The sequence below is a fragment of the Natrix helvetica genome (assembly GCF_964273705.1).
Source record: "Natrix helvetica genome assembly, chromosome: 6".
NCBI lineage: Eukaryota > Metazoa > Chordata > Lepidosauria > Squamata > Natricidae > Natrix > Natrix helvetica.
In genome coordinates this window covers 85313743-85333721 of record NC_138553.1, presented here as the reverse complement: position 1 = coordinate 85333721, position 19979 = coordinate 85313743, and the positions used below count along the sequence as shown (strand labels likewise).

The 19979-nt window shown below is 41.9% G+C and overlaps 1 protein-coding gene across 4 annotated transcripts in view; it reads right to left on the bottom strand.

Annotated features, from left to right (window-relative positions):
* The window catches only part of SEMA3D (semaphorin 3D), a 119115-nt gene that overhangs the window by 89156 nt on the left and 9980 nt on the right, over positions 1–19979 (bottom strand). The window lies entirely within an intron of this gene.

The following is a 19979-nucleotide window of genomic DNA, read 5'->3' as shown; positions in this document are numbered from 1 at the left end:
GTCTGCCTTTTTCTAAAACTGGCCCTCCTATAACAGAATAATTCTTCACTGTATTATATTTCACCACATGTATTCTTGTAGTGTTTTCCAAGCGTTGGGCCTGCTGTCTTCTTCTCATAAGCACCTGAAATTCTATGCACCTGGGAATAAGTCAAACTGGGCAATAGCATTTATCTCTGAGGGTATTGGAATGCAACTTCTCTGCAAATGATCCAAGTGGACTTCAATACAGATGCTTCTTGCTTAACAGGAAATATCTTTGTTCAAGTATTCAGCACAGACTCTTGGTACTTTAATTATTCCCATACACACATTTGTTTTAAGATCCACTAATATACCGGGTCTCTTTGCATCTTCTTTCCATTTCAGTCAAAAATGTGCATCTATTTAAGCACACTTCTCCGAAAGGGATTTCCACCCCGATGCCAACTAGCTCAAGCCTTACTAACTTGGCCTAACTACTGCCAAGGAAACTATCTAGGTAATGCTCCAACATCTGGACAATGCAAAGAGGAATTAAGATTTCTTCTATTAGGCTCAGTTCACAGTAAAAATGCATGCAATTTGGCCGATAGCCTTAATATGAAACAAATCTCCCCTTGTAATGCATTAAATGGCATGAACGTTTGCCAATAAAATCATCTCTCCCTTCAGCATTCCTTCGGTCATGTCAAATGGAAAATGTGCATTTAACTTAAAACTGGATGGATCCACCTGTCTGGAAAGAGCCTTTGGGGTGGACCTCACGTGCTCCAGGAGGAGCTTGTCCACTTCAGGAAGTTCCACCGAGATCTCAGAGGTAGCTACAGGACTTGTGGGGCGGGTGAAAATCCCATTTGTCCTTCGGTCAGTCAATCATCTCAACCACCAGCCAATCCAACTAACCATGGACAACTATCCTTTTCAAAACCTTTGGGCCCTCTTCAGTGTTTGTCTCCATCTTTCCAAGTCAGATAGCTCAGTCGCAAGGTATAAAACCCAACATTGAGCCGTAGACCACAAGGATTAAGTTTGTGGGAAACAGAAGTTTCATTCAGGGAATGAGTTGGCCAGCTTTTCAATGGCGGACCCGGCTACATGACGGTTCTGACTCTGGAAAGATTTCCTTAAAACCTGTTGATCAGCTCTTCGTACCATAAAAGCAGAACGTCATCAGATTCACAATCCTCCAGGATTTGGGCTACTTTTGAGACACCCACTTCAAGTGCCCGGATGCTGCCTACTGAGGCAGTGGTGGTGGAGACAACCGATGGCCTTCTCTTTCCAAGCCTTTGCCCTCCTCTATTCCTCTGTCCCTTTAGCCTCTCGTACCCATTTCAAGACCTCAACCATTCTTGAACACCAACTGGCAGTCAGAAGACATGACGAAAATTCTCTCATTTCACAACATATAGGCAGATTAACCATAGGTTCAATTGGGAGAATGTGACCCTCCTAGACCAGACCAAGTCCAAAAATGCCAGGGAATTTCTAGAAGCCTGGCACTCTGACAAATGAGCCATTGACAGACACCTAGACTTCAATAACATCTGCAGACCATGCAAAAGAGACAATCAACCAGCCCAAAAGAGAACAAAAAGACTCCAGCACCTCTACGCCAGCAATCAGCACCCAGAGGAGCATAGATTAACTCCAAAGTTAACTTCAGACCAACAATCAAGTAAGCAACACCCAGTCAAGAAACCAAAGAGCCCAACCAAAGAAATTCTAAGACCAAAACCCACCCACCCACCCACCCACACAGAAAGGCAAGACACCAGAATATAAACTGACAGCAAACGGCATTCCTTACTAGCACTGATGATGTTATCTAGTTGGGTCATGAGATGTCTGCAAGGAAACCACCAAGCTCAGAGAACACCCACAGTTCTCTAACCCCAACCCCTCATGTCAACCCTGAGCTACCAATATTCTCCTTTATTCTTCTTTTAACCTTCAACCACACCCTTCTCTTTGCAAAACCTCCCTTTTCAACCAGGGCAGCAGAATTCTCAAATTCTATCCCAGTGCGAACAATTGCTAAGAATTCCTTGGCCATAATAATTGGATGCTTATCCTGATGGCCCTTTTGCCAACTGCTCCATTTTAAAATTGCATCCTCACATTTGCTTCCAGGGCAGCCTAGAATATCTTTTGGCACCCAGATTATCTTTAATGGCTGATAGGAACAATTTCTCGCAATTAAATGTCTGAAAGGGGCCTTAATGAAACCTGTGTCTTTTCCACAGCTGCAGACTTCACCTCAACGACAAAGATGTCAGCCAAGGAAGCAGGCGCCGTTATTTTCTTCCGCGTGTGAGATTTCTACATTAAGAATTGATGAGCCCATCTGGAATGCTCAGGGCAGGCAACAGATGGTATGTTCAGCACATGTGCAGAATGATTTTCACTGGATAAAGAGGGAAAGTGGGAGGGCCTCTTCCCCACATCACAGTTTAACCCACACAATGGAATTGGGGAAACTGTTTTGTTCATATTGCAATTTTCCAGTTCTTCCTCCTCTTTTCATTTCTTTTAATCTGTCTTGAAACTGCTTGATAGTTAACGTTGTGACATGGATACGTTCGTCAATAGGTTTAAACATAATAAGGGAAGTATGAGCCCTGGGGTGGTGCAGTGGTTAGAATGCAGTATTGCAGGCTAACTCTGCCCATTTCCAGGAGTTCGATCCTGACCGGCTCAAGGTTGACTCAGCCTTCCAGCCTTCTGAGGTGGGTAAAATGAGGATGCAGATGGTTGGGGGCAAACCTTGTAAACTGCTTAGAGAGGGCTGTAAAGCACTATTAAGTGGAATATAAATCTAAGTGCTATTGCTATTGCTAAAAAAATTAAGTGTACATAAAACCTGAAACATATGGTGAGCAATTACAATAACTGAGTTTCGTTTGTGTGCACCCACCAGAAAAGCAGGTGTCACTTTCCTTCTATTTAAACAAACACTTAATGGCAAATTTGGTTTTATTGCTGTTTAAAAATAGCCATTTCAAACTCTTCAAAAAAAAAAACCATCCCTAAACTTGGAATTTTGAGAGCACGGCTTAAATAGATTAACAAAGCGTAAGACAAATGGCAAAGTTGTTTATAAGCATAGTCAACACAGGTAATAAGTCTACACAATCTTGGCACTTCTTAATAATACAGTAAATACAGTGCTGATCTTGAGGCCAGCTGTAGCAAATCAATCACACAAGTATTTTTGCTCAATTCACATTTTGACCAAGCTGAATTGGAGACTCCCGCATGACTACAAGCAGCCAGCAACCCCCCCCCCAAAAAAAAAAAACCTGTCCCCGTTGTATGGCTGATGTTGAGTTAACATGCAGGAGATTTACACTAATTTTGTAAACACCAAGTGAGTCACACAGATTAATCCGTTTATTCCAGATTAATATAAATCAGAGATATTCCACAATAGTTCAAAGCTGTTCGTTCACATCAGCACTAATAATATTCCAGAGATTTCCTCTAACTTCGTAAACTCCAAGAGATTCACACAGGGCAGTATTTTTATACCAGGTTAATATAAAGAAAAGGTTAAAATTTGATCATTCCAATCAATACTAAAATGTAAAAAATGGGTGTCTGGTTTAGTGGCATCCATTGTTCATACTGCAGAAATTATAGTCAAGTAGTATCCCCTTTTCTTTTAAAAAAAATGTTTCCTTCCAAGAATATCGAAGTCTTAATGTGTCAGAGAAGACAATTCTAACATAACCGCTCAAATTGACCAGCCCTATGGATAACAAGTTGTAGGGAGGAGCAGAGGAAGGAAGTTCACACACTCACCCAAACATAAAAGACGCAAAAGAGTTTTTCAATACAATATCTAAATAATAACAATAACAATAACAATAATATATCTAAATCCTGCTTAACTTTGGGAACTTTCTCATTCCATCCCATGGTCACCACGTCATCTTCAACTGAAACATCCAAACCAGAGGAGGGCTCCTAGCAGTTCGCCCTGGTTCAGCCAAGTAGATAGTAGCTCGGCTGGACACGCTCCCTTCATCCGGTTCTGTCCTCTGGGCCGCCATCTTGATTTTCTGTTCTGCACATGCGCAGGACAAGCTTCATTGAAAAAATGTACCCCCCCCCCCCTTTTCTAATGTTGTGCGTATGTGAGGGCCTTTTATATTTATATTTATGTATATTTATTGTGCTTTTAATATGACTGTACACCGCCCCGAGTCCCTTCTGGGAGAGGGCGCAGTTTATAAATTAAATAAAAGTTAAAGTTAAGGTGCAAAAGCGCATGCACGTAGAGCATTTTCTGCATGCCGAACGGGTAGCAATGCCGGCAGGAACCCACCCCTGATGCAAACCACCAGGTCACCCATCCACATCCTTGACTTGTCAACAGTTATTACTCAGGGCTCAGCTACCCTATACTGTACCTTAAAGAACCATTCCTTCCTTCGGGCTAAATGAAAATGCCTCTTCAGACAATATCGTCAACAGTTCAACCCAACAATGGAGAAAAAAAGGGCCAGCCCAATTGCTGTGGCACTGAAGAGATGGCCTTCTACACGTCTGCAGTGCAATTGGAAAACTCAAGAGGGACCAAGATGGAAGCCTTCCCTTCACAATTCCAAATTCTGGAAAAGTTCTACAAGTGGGAAGTTACAGGGATGGTGTTAAATGGAAGAGTTCCTGCCTGAAGTCTCCTGCTCAATGACAACTTTGGAGGCAGCCTCTGATTCGTGGACAGGTGGTCCTCTACGGGATCCCGGCTCTTCCCTATCTGCAGAAGATGAAACTCCCGATCACTAGAAGATCTGAATAAAGCGTAACCAGGAACACTGCTGACCCCCAACTCATTTTTGTTTTGCTTTAATCCCCTTTGCCAGGGGAAGTTATGCAAGTTGTAAATCGGTCGCCAGGTGTAGTTGGAGACCGGATGAAGATGAAGGCAGATAACCCTAACCCTTTGAAGGAGACGGTGCATGGCTTAACCTCTAGGAGCATCAGTGGAGACACAAACAGCTTCCATGGCAAATGTTGCGTTGTTTGTGCTCCGACTGGTTCCTTAAGTCTATTCCTGAAGAGAGAGAATCCAGCCGCAATGATTCAATGGCTCATAAGCTCCAACTTCCATGACAGTTATGTGCATATCCGTGTGGATACATTGCCTCTTGTTTCACAGCAGTGTTCCTGGATAGGATACAACTTTTAAATAATTAAAACAAGCCAAAAAATAAATGTCGGAGGTTGCCAACAGCTCATAGTAAACAAGGCCATCCATCAGAGCTTGATTAACCTCCTGGCCCCAAGGCCTGCGGGGAGAACCAAATCGAGAAGGCCTTTGCAATTAGGGCACTAATGTTTGCTTTCGTCCCTTTTGTGTGGCCACAGAGGCACCTTATTAGAAACATATTGTCCATGGTCTGCAGAAGCTGCACTCGCCTCCAATCTGCTACTAAGTGAAGTTGATCTGAATGGACAAATCTACACTTGGGCACTTACAAAGACACCGGAAGCGTGAAAGGCCAAGAAGTCAACGTTCCACCCATTGTTAGCTATCTCATGCATAAGAAGGAAAGGATGACATTTCATTTCTTTGTAGGACTTTTTTGGGTTGGTTAGGATTTGTTTCAATCAACTCAAAGGGGGACATAGATTTCACAATACTTTCAGTTCTGAAATATTAGAATAAAAGCTGTTTTAAAACGTGCATAAAGGTTTCCCTTGTGCATGCGTGCTAGTCCCAACTCTAGGGGGTGATGCTCATCCCCGTTTCAAATCCGAAGAGGCAGCACTGTCCGAAGACGTCTCCGTGGTCATGTGGCTGGCATGACTAAATGCCGAAGGAGCACGGAACGCTGCTACCTTCCCACCAAAGGTGGTTCCTATTTTTCTACTTGCATTTTTTCCTGTTTTTTTGAACTGCTAGGTTGGCAGAAGCTGGGAGAAGTAATGGGAGCTCACTCCGTTGCGCGGCACTAGGGATTCAAACCATCAAACTGCTGACCTTTCTGATCGACAAGATCAGCATCAACAAACCAGTAACAAATCGAAGCACAACAGCACAAAGCTACCTAATGCTAGATCCAAAAATGTGTAACACTCAAAGCCAGCCCAATTTAGCAACAAATGAATGTCACATTTTTTACTGGAAATGCCTTCTTCAGCATTACAAACAGAGAATCTTTACTGAATGCAGGCTCTCACAGTCATTAGACATTTCTCCCTGACTTGTATGTGATGGAGAGCATGTTGTGTTAGATAGTTATATGGTTAGTTGGTAGTTCCTTGATGCACCCTTCTAAGTAGCCTAAACAAATCTTCATGCTATAAAGTTGATTCACTTATGTCCTCCGAAAACTTAGTTATGATTTAAAAAAAATCATTACTGGAAAGAAGAATGCTGTATGTAGGTGCTATAGATCAAGAAAGAAAGTATGGGGAAGGAAGGGGGGAAGGAAGGAAGGAAGGAAGGAAGGAAGGAAGGAAGGAAGGAAGGAAGGAAGGAAGGAAGGAAGGAAGGAAGGAAGGAAGGAAGGAGTTAGAAAGTCTGCTCATATATACTGTTGGATAGCTATTTGTCTGAAATGGTATAGGGTTTCCTGCCTAGGCAGGGGGTTGGATTAGAAGACCTCCAAGGTCCCTTCCAACTCTACTATTGTATTGTATATGGCAACTCCATATGAGCAGAAGAGCTAGCATAAAGACATATTGGGGAAATTAGAGGTTTTAGAAGATGGTTTGGGGATTACCACTGTAACCAAGACAATATAAAAATAGTTTTCAGGGCAAAAATACCAAAAATGACAAAAGAACATTATTTCCGTTATCCAACCATTTATATGAGAAAGCAAGTAATGCCGTCACACACGCTAAGCAGGTGGGGCCAATTAGCTTCCATTCCTTTTGAGGAATTAAATGACTCCAAGGGAGAACTTCAAGAGAAGACTCTCTACCAGGTCATCCATGGCCCTCTGCATTTTTAGGATGAGGCCTTCTTCTTCGCTACCCATACTTTCCAAAGGCCCCGATCCCTGCAGCTGCTATGCACATGGACCTCCCAGATATTGAGAAAACGGGGCAATTCACATAATTTTTTTTTTATTTTGTCAACAGCAACATAAAAAAAGAAAAGACAAGTGGTGTCCTTCATGGAACCTAACATTGCTGATGAGCAGAAAGCAAGCAAGGGAAAGAGTCAAGATCAAACACAAAAGGAAAGTTGCAAAGACGGAGACATCAGTGAGAGGAGCTGCTCTCCCGCACTTTGAGAGAGTGGTGGTTGCAGAAAATGAGCTTTGTGGAGCATTCCCTCATTAAGAAAACTATTCTTCAACCCAAGTTCCTCCTTCTATTTCTACTCCTTCAGAACATCTAGAAATGCACAGTGACCACCAAGGTAGCCAGTACGTACTGCACTCCAAAAATAGAGAGGAATGTCCAGTTTTACAAGCAGTAGGCTTCGTGTGTTGCACAAAACAAGTATTAAAAAGCTTACAAAGGCATCCTAGAGGCAGGGGTGGGCTGCTGGGGGCTCACAGGGGCTCCGGAGAACCTGTAGCTAAGATTCTGTGCAGTTCAGAGAATCCCTCAAATCCCACTCCTGCCTGGCCCTGCACCACCCACTCCGCCCTTCCCAGGAGTCTCCACACGGCTCATTTTGGATGCAGGTAAGCGCAGGGCGCCCCCAGAGGCCCGGGGAGGGCAAACAACGGGCCTACCGGAAGTTTGGGAAGGCCAGGAAGGGGCCCGTTTCCAGCCTCCAGGGGGCCTCTGGAGCCCAGGGAGGGCAAAAACTCCCCCCTAGTCAGGAGACTGGCTAGGCCACACCCACTATGGCCACGCCCACTGAGCAACCAGGCAGAGAACCCATTGGTAAAAAAAAAGAAAATTCAAAACGTTTTTGAAGCCCACCCCTGCATAGAGGTTGGTCTTTGCATCCATCAGCAGCTTTGCTTTTCTGCTTTTCTTTTCTTCTGAGCCTCTGCAGGGAGGTGGAAGATCAGATCCTCCAAGATCAGATCCAACCACCCAAGGATCTGCATTGCAGAGAACCAAGATTCCTCTCTTTGGATCCTAGAGGGAGAAAGGCTTCCCAGTCCAGTTAGGCATGGAAGTTAGTGAACTAAGCCGATTCCTCTGAATGCAGGGAATCTGTCGCCTGACCTGGCCTTCAGCCGGAGAGGGAAAGGAGAGAGCGAGGCCAGGGCGCGGGGGCTGCAAAACAAATGGGAACACACAGAAGAGCAACAGGATTGTATGCAGCACAGAAACAGTAGCGGTAAATAAAGTGAAGGGTAACAGAAGCGTGGAAGAGATTTAAATCTTTCGAATGCATGCAGGGTAACAGATTGAGGGCCGGCCAGCCTGCATTTCTTAATCCCTCTTGGCCCCCAAAATCCTGGTTATAAAGAATCTGCCTATTTCTAGATTGCTTTCAGATGTCTTAACCCACAATTCCACCCAGATCTTCATCATCCACGTTCTTAAATGCAGAGAGACCTGGGAGGGGGAAGAGGGGGCCATTGTGTATGAATCCACCACATAGGAATATGCATTTTAAAACAACTTTTATTCATTATTTTTTCCTCTCTTGAGCCAAGAACGTGGTCAAAATACTTAGAAAACACAAAAGCACTCAAATGTACAATCCCCCGCCATGGGGGGGAAAAACCCAAAATTCAGAAAAGATGGATCGAAGTTTAAATATTTTATCCCTAAGTCTTCTTTATCCTGACAACCTAATGGAATTTAGAAAGCTTTAGCCAAATGATCAACCCTCAATCTCTTCCGTACTGATCCAGGATCTTCTCTTCTCCAACAGCAAAACCCGAGTTCCAAGTTTGAGCATATTTTGAAATGGGTTATTAATCTTTCCTTTTTCTCTGATCTTTTCTCAAATCCAAGTTGCTTATTCATCCCAACCTTCCTCATGATTTATCATATGAAATCCTCATCTTTTTATAATGTTCATAATTTTAGATATTAAATATTCACAATATTTTCTCCTTCCTTCCCTTTCTCCTCCTGTTTTCTTTCCTTCCTTCCTTCCTTCCTTCCTTCCTTCCTTCCTTCCTTCTTTCCTATAATGAAACTTCCCATCTATTCTAACCATCCTAAGAAAGCCATCTGAAAAACAACTCCCCAAGCGCCATTAACCAGGTTAAGCTTGTGAAAGAGAGCGAGTGTGCTTCATGAGTCTTTCATTACAAAATGAAAGCAAGCGAGGCACAGTTTAGAAAACAGGTGCAGGTTAATTCATTCCAAATGTCAAACCGAAGCAAGTCCCGAGTTTATTTGTTTAATATATATGCCATCCTTCTTGCCATTTGCAGTGCCTCTACACTAATTACACATAAAGGTTTGAGAAGAGAGAGAGAGGGAGGGAGGGAGGGAGAGAGAGAGAGAGAACGAACTGTAATAGCTACCCAGAGTTGCTTATACAAGATGGGAAACCACATAAATGAAATCAGTAAGGAAAAAAAAAACTTCAGAAGTTTATCTCCTTCACAGAACTCGTGGTTATTTTAAAAACAATGCAATGCATTTAAATTCATTTGAAGGTACACGTTGCATGCTATGAGTGAGGATTTGTACGAGTACGGTATAAAATTTCTGAAAATTCAGGTCATCCCAAACTGATCACAATGTTCTACATTCTAAGTCCTCCATAAATGAGCAAATTGTTCTGCGACCAACTTCGGGAAACGTGCATGAAAATTGTTCAAAAGTGAGGCAACACACACACACACACACACACACACATATTCCAATTTGCTGGAGGTAAATTTAGGATGGCTGTTTAAATCCGATCAGCGTGAACACACAATAAGGCTGTTCTGTTTAAAATTAACTTTTCAGCAAGCCCCTTTGGGTTTCCAGAGGAACCTTTATTATTCTTTATTTCACTTTATTACAATAGTCGCAATAACAGGGATGATGACAGCCTCCAAGCAACAGGAGGCCCCGGTAGATAAAGATTTCAGCAAAGGTTTTGTGAACCTTTCCTGGCAGAGGGACGGGGGATAACATAAAACAGGCATATTAATCCTAGGAAGAGTGTTAACAAAGCTATTTCCATTGTTCATTGTTCACGTGCCAGAAAACTCCCACAGACCGTGCCTTGTTCCCTCTCAAAGCCACAGGCAGCATTGCAGCTGATTACTCTGGCAGCTTTTCTTTTCTGTTTCCCTCCCTTTTCCTGGTCCTTCATTCCTTCTCTCCCATGTGTTACTCACCGGGAGATGAAAGTCCCCTCCCTGAGACACAAATGGTTCTGATTTTCTTGGGGTGTTTTCTGAGAGAGATTAAACTGAATCCAAAGAGATCCAACAAGGCTCTCCGTTAGTATAGTTGCACGGCCCAGATGAGAAGGACACCTGCTTATGACGACGACATCATCATCATCATCATCATCATCATCATCATCATCATCCTCTCTATCTTCTCTTTATCTTCTTAACTTAGAACTCAGCTCTCTCTCTCTATTTTGCTTAGTGAAGAAAAGGTCCTGAATTCAAATTCTTTGCATTTGGGGAAAGGGTTGCCCAAACATCACTGAAAATCGACTACAATTAAAACTCAAGAGTGCTTTAAAAAAAACTGCCCCTGAATTAAAACAAGCAAAGAAGTTGACAACCTCAGAGCTATTCCACCAGGTGCAGCTTCATTGCAACCTGAACTTGGGCAGGTCCCGCTTTAGAGCTGGGTGGTGAATTCAGGAGAGCATGGGACACGAGGAAAAGAAAGAGGAAAAGAAGACCTCTTAGCAGGATCTTCCCATGTGTGAATATGTCATCGCAAACACAGCTTGTGCTTTCTAGCAGATAAAACCCCATCTCCCCACCCCTGCCTTTCAAACAAGCAGATTATCCCATGGAAGTTGGCCAGCCTCACCTGACCTGATCTCAGGAGGATAAAGAAGGTCTGACTGGCAAAGCCTTGGATGGGAGACCAAGAGGAAATCCCAGTGCTGTAGGCTACACTGGGGAATAGGGAGAAAAAATCTTCAAAGAAATCCACAAGTCCTGAATTCACCAGGAATTTGAGCTCAGTTTCAAGGGAATATTCACTATTTCTTCACGTTCTCTCCCTCCAGAGTTGCACGGGAGATTCCGGGAAATTCCACTCAGCCAAATTTGCTTTTGCTTTTTTTTTTAACCGCCTCTTGCCGTCAGTCATCGACGGATTCAAATGAAAAGCGAGATACATGGGAGTGTAAAATAGTGAAAAGCATGAAACGTTTCCATTCCGCAAAGTGGCCTCTTCTCAATTCATTTATGTACATTTATCAGCAGGAGTTTGTGGTCATGGCAGAGGAATGTTATTCAGGGACCGAGTAAAACCATATTGCTTATGTCCTTTCAGCTAGAGCCCCTCCTTCCCCCCCCTTTCCTTTTCTTTACTTGATGCAATCAATATACAGTTTGCACAGTCTGAAACAAAAAACAGAAGAGCGGACTTAAAATATCTAGGGAAATCCAACAATTCCCCCTCTTTGGAATAAATCACATCTCCTCCATTCTCCTCCACCCTCAAGCGGATGATAAATAAATCTTCTAAAATCCTGGTCAGTTTTGGCAAAATAGCTGCTTCCTGAACTCATGTGCCTGTGTTTACCAAGAGACTTGGAAACCCTTCTACTGCTGGTGATTTTAAGCCCTAGATTTTAAGCATTTGGACAGAAACGGTGTTTCTTTAGCTGTGGAATTCGGCATTTGAAGCTTAAATTCTTCAAAGGGAATCTGCCCACCAAACACCCACAGCACGGATTGTTGCAATGGGTTTTTGGGGATTATTTTAGGATGCACTTGAAGAGATGCATTTTGATGTATCCAAATCTATCCCCCAAATGTTGGAGATGTAGCCACAAGTCTGGAACATTCTACCATATGTGGTGGACGTGGCCCATCACAAGGAGTTACTGGTGCAAAATTCAGAAATGACTGGAAGAAATGACGGTGGCAAAAGATAGCACTGAAACCGGAATCATTCTTATTAGGAATATTAGACCCAAAAACAGACAATAAATCTCACTACACATACTCACTGCAGCTAGAATTGCCTTCGCACAAAACTGGAAACAAATCAATACATCCGCAGACGAAACAATAATTATAAAGGTACTTGAATGTGCAGAGATGGACAAAATGACCATGGAGTTAAAAGAAAAAGAATTGGATTATTATAAAATATGGAATAGAATTTATAAGTGGCTAGAAAACAGAAGCCAAAACAGGAGATAGTATTACTATCAAACTTAAAGTATTGACCATAATGTAACTATAATGGTGATATGAACAATTAATATTATTAAAATTGTTAGTACAACTGTTATTACACTATTACAGATATCAAAACCGATAGGAAGGCAACGTAGAATAGAGAACTATAAAAGCTAAACATGTATGCCGATACAGAAGGTTGTAAAAGTATATACATTGTTACGTTTGTCTTGTTTTTTCTGTATTTGTTGTTGTTTTTAAAGGTTAAAATGTTTAATAAAAACTATTTTTTTTAAAAATGAAGAGACGCATTTTGAAAAGAGGCATTTTTCAGAGCAGCAAATGTGCTTTTCTCAGCACTCTAGTCGATGCAAAACAAAAAAAAGACTTCCTGCAGGTGGAAAGCATCAAATCCACGAAGAAAAAAGTTAGCAGCACGAAAAAAGCAGAAATGTGTGGCTCAATTACCGCATAGCCCTGGATCCAGAAATGCCAGCCTGTGGAATGTAAGGGCTTGGGGCTTCCAAAATAGCATCCAGAATGGCGGGGGAGTTGAGGGAAGATTGGGAATTGAAAAGGAGGTGGATCCATTTTTGGAAACAGAAGATGCATTGAGAGTTGTACGAGGGTTGCCACTTCAAAAGGCAAGGATGGCAAGGCTCCTAGAGGCTAAGTCCTATGAAGAAGGGTTAAATCAGGGGTCTTCAAACTTGTCAACTTTAAGACTTGTGGACAAGTCTTAAAGTTGACAAGTTTGGGGACCTCTGGGTCAAAGGAACCATCTATGCTTTGGCTAAAAAAGAAGGGGCTGAGGAAAACCCTGACAGAAGTCTTTTTTTTTTAATATATCTTTTTATTTTTAATTTTCAAAACAAACACAACACATCCTTCTTTACATACTGTAGAAAGTGTATCAGTTGGTTACAAAAGGTTTTCGTGCATCTCTTCCACAGTCATCAACCACAATTCATATTCACTCAAGTATTTTAATTCAGATATCAGATATTACCATCATCATACCTCCATTTTCATTTGACTATAATTGTTTAAACACATAAACAATTATAAATTATACCAAGATTTAATACATAACCACATACTGGCATTTCATTTACTATTTCTAAAATCCTCCGATAACACTGAATCCTTATGTCCTATTCTAGCTAAACATCCATAATATTTAATAACAAAATTTTCTAATCCTCCTTTCCAAATCACTGTTTACAATTTACATCCAGTTTCCTTATGGTGTACCCATACATGTATATACGTTGTTATCATTATCCCTCCTTTATTTGACTATATCCTGTATCATAACATTCCCCCCCCCCCAATAATCAAGACTTAACTGAATCTAACTTATTTCTTTTTTATTAACCTTTAGATATAATCCAAAAGGATTTATAAACTTCCTTTCATGGGTACCATTCAATATTCATATCCAATTATTACTTATCATAATACTACTCATTGTATACATTATTATCATTATCAATTATTTGACTATATCTATTGTCACTAAATTTCACTAAGTTTAACTAGTTTTAAATTATACTCTTCCATCTATCAACCTGTATCTTTCCAGTAGCAAAACAGTCTCATATTTTCTGCCATTTGTGGTGTTAGTCCTCTAATCATCTCCTTAATCAACTTTGTATGGACTCCTCTTAGCAACTCCTTGCTTATAAAATCTGTCATGTAATTTCAATGCCCTTCTTCTGTTTCCTTAATCAGCCTATCTTTGATTGTCGATAGTGTTATCAATGATATTGCTAATAAAACTTCTCTCTTTAAATCCATAAATTCTTTTGCTTTTTCTTCTTCTGTATCTTGCCCTCTGGGGTAGATTTCCCGTCCATTTAATTCCTCTTTCATTATTCCACTCTTTCCATTTTCAGAGACAAACCAATCACCATAAATATCAGCAAATTAAATTTCTTTATATTCACTTTCCGCTTTGATTTTTAGGACTCTAACCTCCACTTTTTCCACTTGATAAACATCTCCAACTTCTTCATCATATTTTGCTGTTAGATGCTCTAAGTCTTCCAACTTCTTCTCTATCCTCTCATATGTGTTTGATAATTTCTGTATTTCTGAGAATATATTTTGCAGACTTAAAGTTTCTTTCTGCTGTTGAAATTGTGCCATTATCTCCAGCTAACAAACACTGCTGCTCTAGCTTGGAAGGTTAACAAGATTAAGCATAGATTCACAATAACGTTTTATTTTCACTTTTCTCTGGTTAAAGATATACTTCAAAGGGACATCTGTATCCTTTTCTTCTTATCACTCTCTATAAACAAGCAGTGAGACCTTGGAGTGCCAAGCCAGGATAATCAGTGAGAAAAGTAAAAATGTTTCATTTCCAATACACAAACCTTCAGCCTCCGAGTAGCATTGTTGCAATTTTCTTTGTTTCTTTTTGTATCTTTTTTTATTTCAAGTTTAAAAAAAAGTCTGATTCTTGAATGAGTTAGAAGAACACCCACAGTAATGAAGGAGGAGAATTTTAGTCCATAAGTTACAAAGAATAATAAAAGAAAAAAAAATAGAAGAAGAAAACTTAATCCATTCATTTTAAAAGGCTTGCATAAATTCCATTCATGAAGATAGCATTTAAAAAGTAAGATAACCCACTGTCCAAAACCATTCCAAACTTAATTCCGCCGCTTATTTCTTCTGTTCTCCAATTTACATTAACTTTACGTTTTTTATAGGCAGTCTCTTTTAAAATGGTAAAAATTCCTGGAAACACTTTCTCTTTCCGTATCCTTCTGTTTTGGAGCCACCCCAACTTCATCAGCCTAATGGCTGGATTTTTTTGTCGCTGGCTTGAAGAACTTCTCTTGGATCGATCAGGGACTTTGCGATGTCCCTGAGATCAGCAAAACGTATTCTTCCTGTTCACCGTCTCTGCGGGACGGTTTAGGTCCATGTAGATCACCCAGTGGCAAAAGTATCGATGGCAATCTCAGAGCATTGAGATTGCACGTAGTCTCATTGTAACATTGGCTCCTCCTGGCTAAAGAAGAAGGGACTGAGGAAAACCCTGACAGAAGTCTTTTGATGTTGAAGACCTGTCACGTGGAAGAGGAGGGTGGATTCCTTCTCCATATTGTCCAGGGCAGGGGAGGAAGCAGTGGGCGGAAGCCTGTTTACTGAGGGAGATCCAGGCTGAAATTTTCCTCTCTAAGAGCCAGTGTTTCTCAACCTTGACTATTTCTAGATGCTTGGACTTCAGCTCCCAGCATTCCCCAGCTAACTTTGCTTTGGCAGTTGAAGGCCACTCATCTTACCATGGTCAAGGCTGAGAAACACCCCATTGAGCAGTGGAAGAGCCTGTCTCTTGAAGTCACTTGTGCTCCGTCAAGGGAGGGTTTTCCAGCAAAGGTGAGACATTCATTTGCCTGAGGTGAGATCTGAGGATCTATGCAGGGTTTGGACTAGATCACCAACGTCCCTTCTAACCAACTAACCCCATGATTGTCTTCTTCAACCTCTTGCCAGAGTAGGCAGAGATGGACATCTTCTATTTCAAGGTTTGCTTTGTTATTTCACAATGCGTTAGGACTCCAGGTAGGCGAGGTAAAAGAAAAGCCACTCCTGTCTTGATTTCACAACTAAATCCCCCTAAATCGCCCTGATCCAGCTAACCAGACAGGAAGAAAACCTGAGCATTGTCAAGCTAAATCAGGTTCTGGGAACAGGGGCATCCCAACTTTCATACTGTAAACAGCTGTAAACCTAGATGAGAGTGCAAACTCTGGTTTCACAGTACAATCTCTGTTTCCCTGCTTATGCCTGAAGAACAGTGATAAAAGGGACTACCAAATGTTACCTGCACTCAGAAATTCAGAGTGAATGTAAAAGGTACTTGCAGACACACACAAACACACCCCCAAAAATAACATATCAGAATGTTTTTTTTAAAAGCCAAGAGACTAGGATGAGGAAAACAATTATTCTGTTAATGTATTTCTTCCTAAACCCAAATTTATCATCAAAATTAATTTTTAATTGACCTTGAACATATCCTTTATTAGTAGAAACAAAATCTTTTATCCATGTAATTTTTTGCATGTTTTTCCGATACCAGTTGGTAGTTTTCCATTCTATGTTTCAAATCCATGGGTACTTTGTCTAAAAATGTGAGGTTTAACATGCACTCATCAATTATAAATAACCTGGATTGTGACATCCAGAAAAGCAGAGAAATCAGAGGATGGTTGTGTTCAAATCTGAATATGAGTCCGAAGGGATGCAAATCAGGCCATTTGTAAAGATTACATTCTTCAATCATCTCCAACCAAAACAAAAATCTCTGAAGAGCAGAAGGCGGTCCAAGATTTTTTCTAAAACCAGGAGAGGAAGAAACCCCAACATTTTGTGCCCACAGAGAGTTTAATCCATATAATTTACAGTAGATAGATGGATAAGAGATAGACAGAGATGGATAAATGGAGAGATAGAGAAATAGATGATCAGATGGAGTGAGAGAGAGACAAAGAACAAAGTAGGAAATAAATGCAGCATGGAAAAGTTTTAAATAGCTAGCAATGAGTTAGCCTTTCTTTCTAAAGCATCTTTAATCAGGAACAATTAACTAAAACAGATTAAACTTGCAGTGTAAAACAGATATAACGAATAGACCGACAGAAACTTTGTTGATAAAATAAAAGTCCATTCAATAAAACAACACAAAACTATCCCTAACAACAAGAACTATTGGCAACCTCTGCGAAGCTTACACATAATGCTGCAAAATGTTGCCACTTTCAGAGGAATAAATTCATTTTGATTGTTTAACAAGTGACACAAATAAAATTTATCAGAGAGCCCAGGAAATTTAAACGAAAGAAGCGTAATCATGTCCCTGTACAACTGGCGATGCAGCAGAAGAGGAGGCAGGCAAAGTCAGAATAAAATGAGGTTGGACGGAGGTTTACAAGTTTAAGATCACTTTCAAATGTTGGATTAATACCTGAAAAGCTGAAACGCAAACACAGACCAGAGTGGCCTCCTAGGAAATGCTGCACTTTTTTTGTCATTCTGAATTTTATTTGAAGTGGGGGGAAACGTCTATGACGCATATACTTGGTTGGTTAGCCTGCATTTTCCTGGCAGACACACTTTCAAACATAAATCCCCCCCCCTCCCATTGTGCCTGCACTATGCATTGTATATTTAGTTCTACATTCAGATTCTTTTAATCAGAGAATTGCAAACACTATAAAAAAGGGTTGGTTTTTTCCCCCTGCCGTATGTGATGGCTGAGGGGATTGTCAGGACTGATCTGCCTCCCTGCACAAAGCCAGAACTCAAGTTTGGCTTATCCTTGTCATTAAAAGGCTGCTGAGGGGCAGAGGCTGCTTTGAATGGATCTCCGTCAGGTATATTCCTAGCCACCTCGGAAGAAAAACAAGCCAGGGAGAGGGTTGATTAAACCAACATCTCCAAGAAAGAGGAATGTGCTAAAGACTGGCCAAGGCATTAAAGACCCTCAGCCTGACAACAGAATGACAGAACCCCCTCGCTCTGCTCTGGGCTTGCATGCCTCATGTAAAGCTTTACTCTGCACCACAACCAGGTTTTGGAAGTCATTTCGGCCCTTGTTGACTTCCGGGATATTTTTTACACACCACGCACTGAACCACAAATGGAGCAGACCGGGAGGCAGGGTTTGCACAGCACACGGGAGCCGCACATATTTCAAAAAGAAAAATGAGGCAAGGGAGAGTGGAACTAAAGGCTACTGCTAATAAAACAGAGTCGATTCTGGAGCTGCAGTTTGTAGATCGGGGTCCCCAAACTTGGCAACTTTAAGACTTGTGGACTTCAAACTCCCAGAATTCTGGGTGAGGGTTAGAACTGGCTTAGAACTCTGGGAGTTGAAGTCCACAAGTCTTAAAGTTGCCAAGGTTGGAGACCCCTATATTGGATGATCCCTACTCCTTCTCCCAACTTGGGGTTAAGCACGACTCTTTTACAGTAACCGTGGTATAGTAAAGAGGATTCCTAGCCCCCAGACCCTGAGGTGCCAGGGTGAACCCATAGCTCACTGATAGTTTCTGCTGGCTGGAGAATTCTGGAAGCTGAAGTCCACAAGTCTTAAAGTTGCCAAGTTTGAAGACCTCTGTTCTAGATTAAGCAAGAGGCGTAAATGCAACGAAAAGAAGACATTAAGTTGCCCATCAGTGGAGGCTCTTGGCCCTGATGCAACCTTTATTGCCTCAATGAATCAGCCCAAGTCCTCCCTTCCGCAAGAGACTTCAAGGACTCTCCCTCTTCAGATGCCCACAGCTGAGAATGGCTTTCGAAGTGGGAGAACCTCATGAGAATCGCCAAGTGGATAACGCCAATAACGGCACCCTTCAAGCAAAGGTGCTGCGTCCTTTGGGCATCTCACTTAAAGGCGAACGAATCTACTTACCCCAAAGCCTTTGCTTTCTAACCTGTGTCTCTTGGGCCACAGAATAGGGCCCAAGAAGCCAAGAGGGTGAGTGCCATGGTCTGATCCATGCTCTGCCTGGTCCAAGACGCACAAAAATCAGGCCTTTCATCTCATTGTCACAGGGACCATCTTGGCTTGAGGGCCCCCGTTTTTCTTGCAGTCTCCCCTGAACTTTGGCTGAGAAGCGGCTGCACTTTTCCTTTTGAGAGAACGGGATATACGGCAATAGAAGATTGTATATTACAATGGAAAGAAGCAAAATAAGACTGGGAAGATTAACTGTTCATTGCAACAACCGTTCCAGTGTGAACCTTATATGGATGGACACAATTCCCATCCAGCTGTCCAGGGAGAGGCAGCATGGCCTAGTGGTTAAGAGGGCTAGAGACCAGGATGGAGAAGACCAGCTCCAGATCTCTTGCAGCCCTGGTGGGATCTCTCGGGGTGGCTTTGACCCTAGGAGGATTTCTCCACTGACTCTTTCTTACTTAAGCTTGTTCAGAGGATAACATGATGGGGAAATCGGAGTTCCTGGAGGAAGAGGGGCTCATTCATGCTCACAAATTCAGGAGAGCTCAGATTGGGGAAAATTTGGTGTAGCCATGCTAACCTTTCCATAAATAAATAAACAAACAAAAAACAAACAAACAAACAAACAAATAATCTTTGTGACAGTCCTCATATTCCACTGGTAATCTTGAACAAGCACCATTTGAAAATAAATATGACCAAAAAAGCTTTTAAAAACCTTAGTGCTCAGTCTGTATTTCTGTCCAATCCCAGTTTCAAAGATGTTTATTTCCACAACTTTACACAACAATTTTTTTTAAAAGCTCCCCCACCTCTTAGTATCTTCAGCATGGAGCTGCTTTGCCCCCCTCCTCAAATAGGCTTTTCCTTTTCCCCAATTGTGCCCACCCAAATCCTAACCCCTTTTCATCCTTCCTTGCTTTGCGTAGAGTCGGCTCAGCTCGGCTTCAGATTGGCAGAACTGCCTGCCCAATAATTCCACCGGAGCTGATGGCAGCAGCCCAACGCCCTCTCAGCCTCTCAGCCCTGCAAAAGTGGGAGCAAGGCTGTTGGGTGTGAATCAGGACCTCCCCCCCCCCTGCAGAGCTGAAGTTCTTCCCAGCTAATCCTGAGCCAGCTTGTGGGTCCTCTGGGGCCAAAAGAGGAAAAAACCTTCAGGTCAGTAATGCTGATGCAGATAAGAAGTTTAACTTGACTTAAGATGCCAAGGCCACGTTCTGCAGATGTGAAGGCAAGGACTTGAAGACCTGCCAGGGAACATCTGGGCTCCCAACTCCCTTCCTGCATCACGGCACATCTCTCTACTT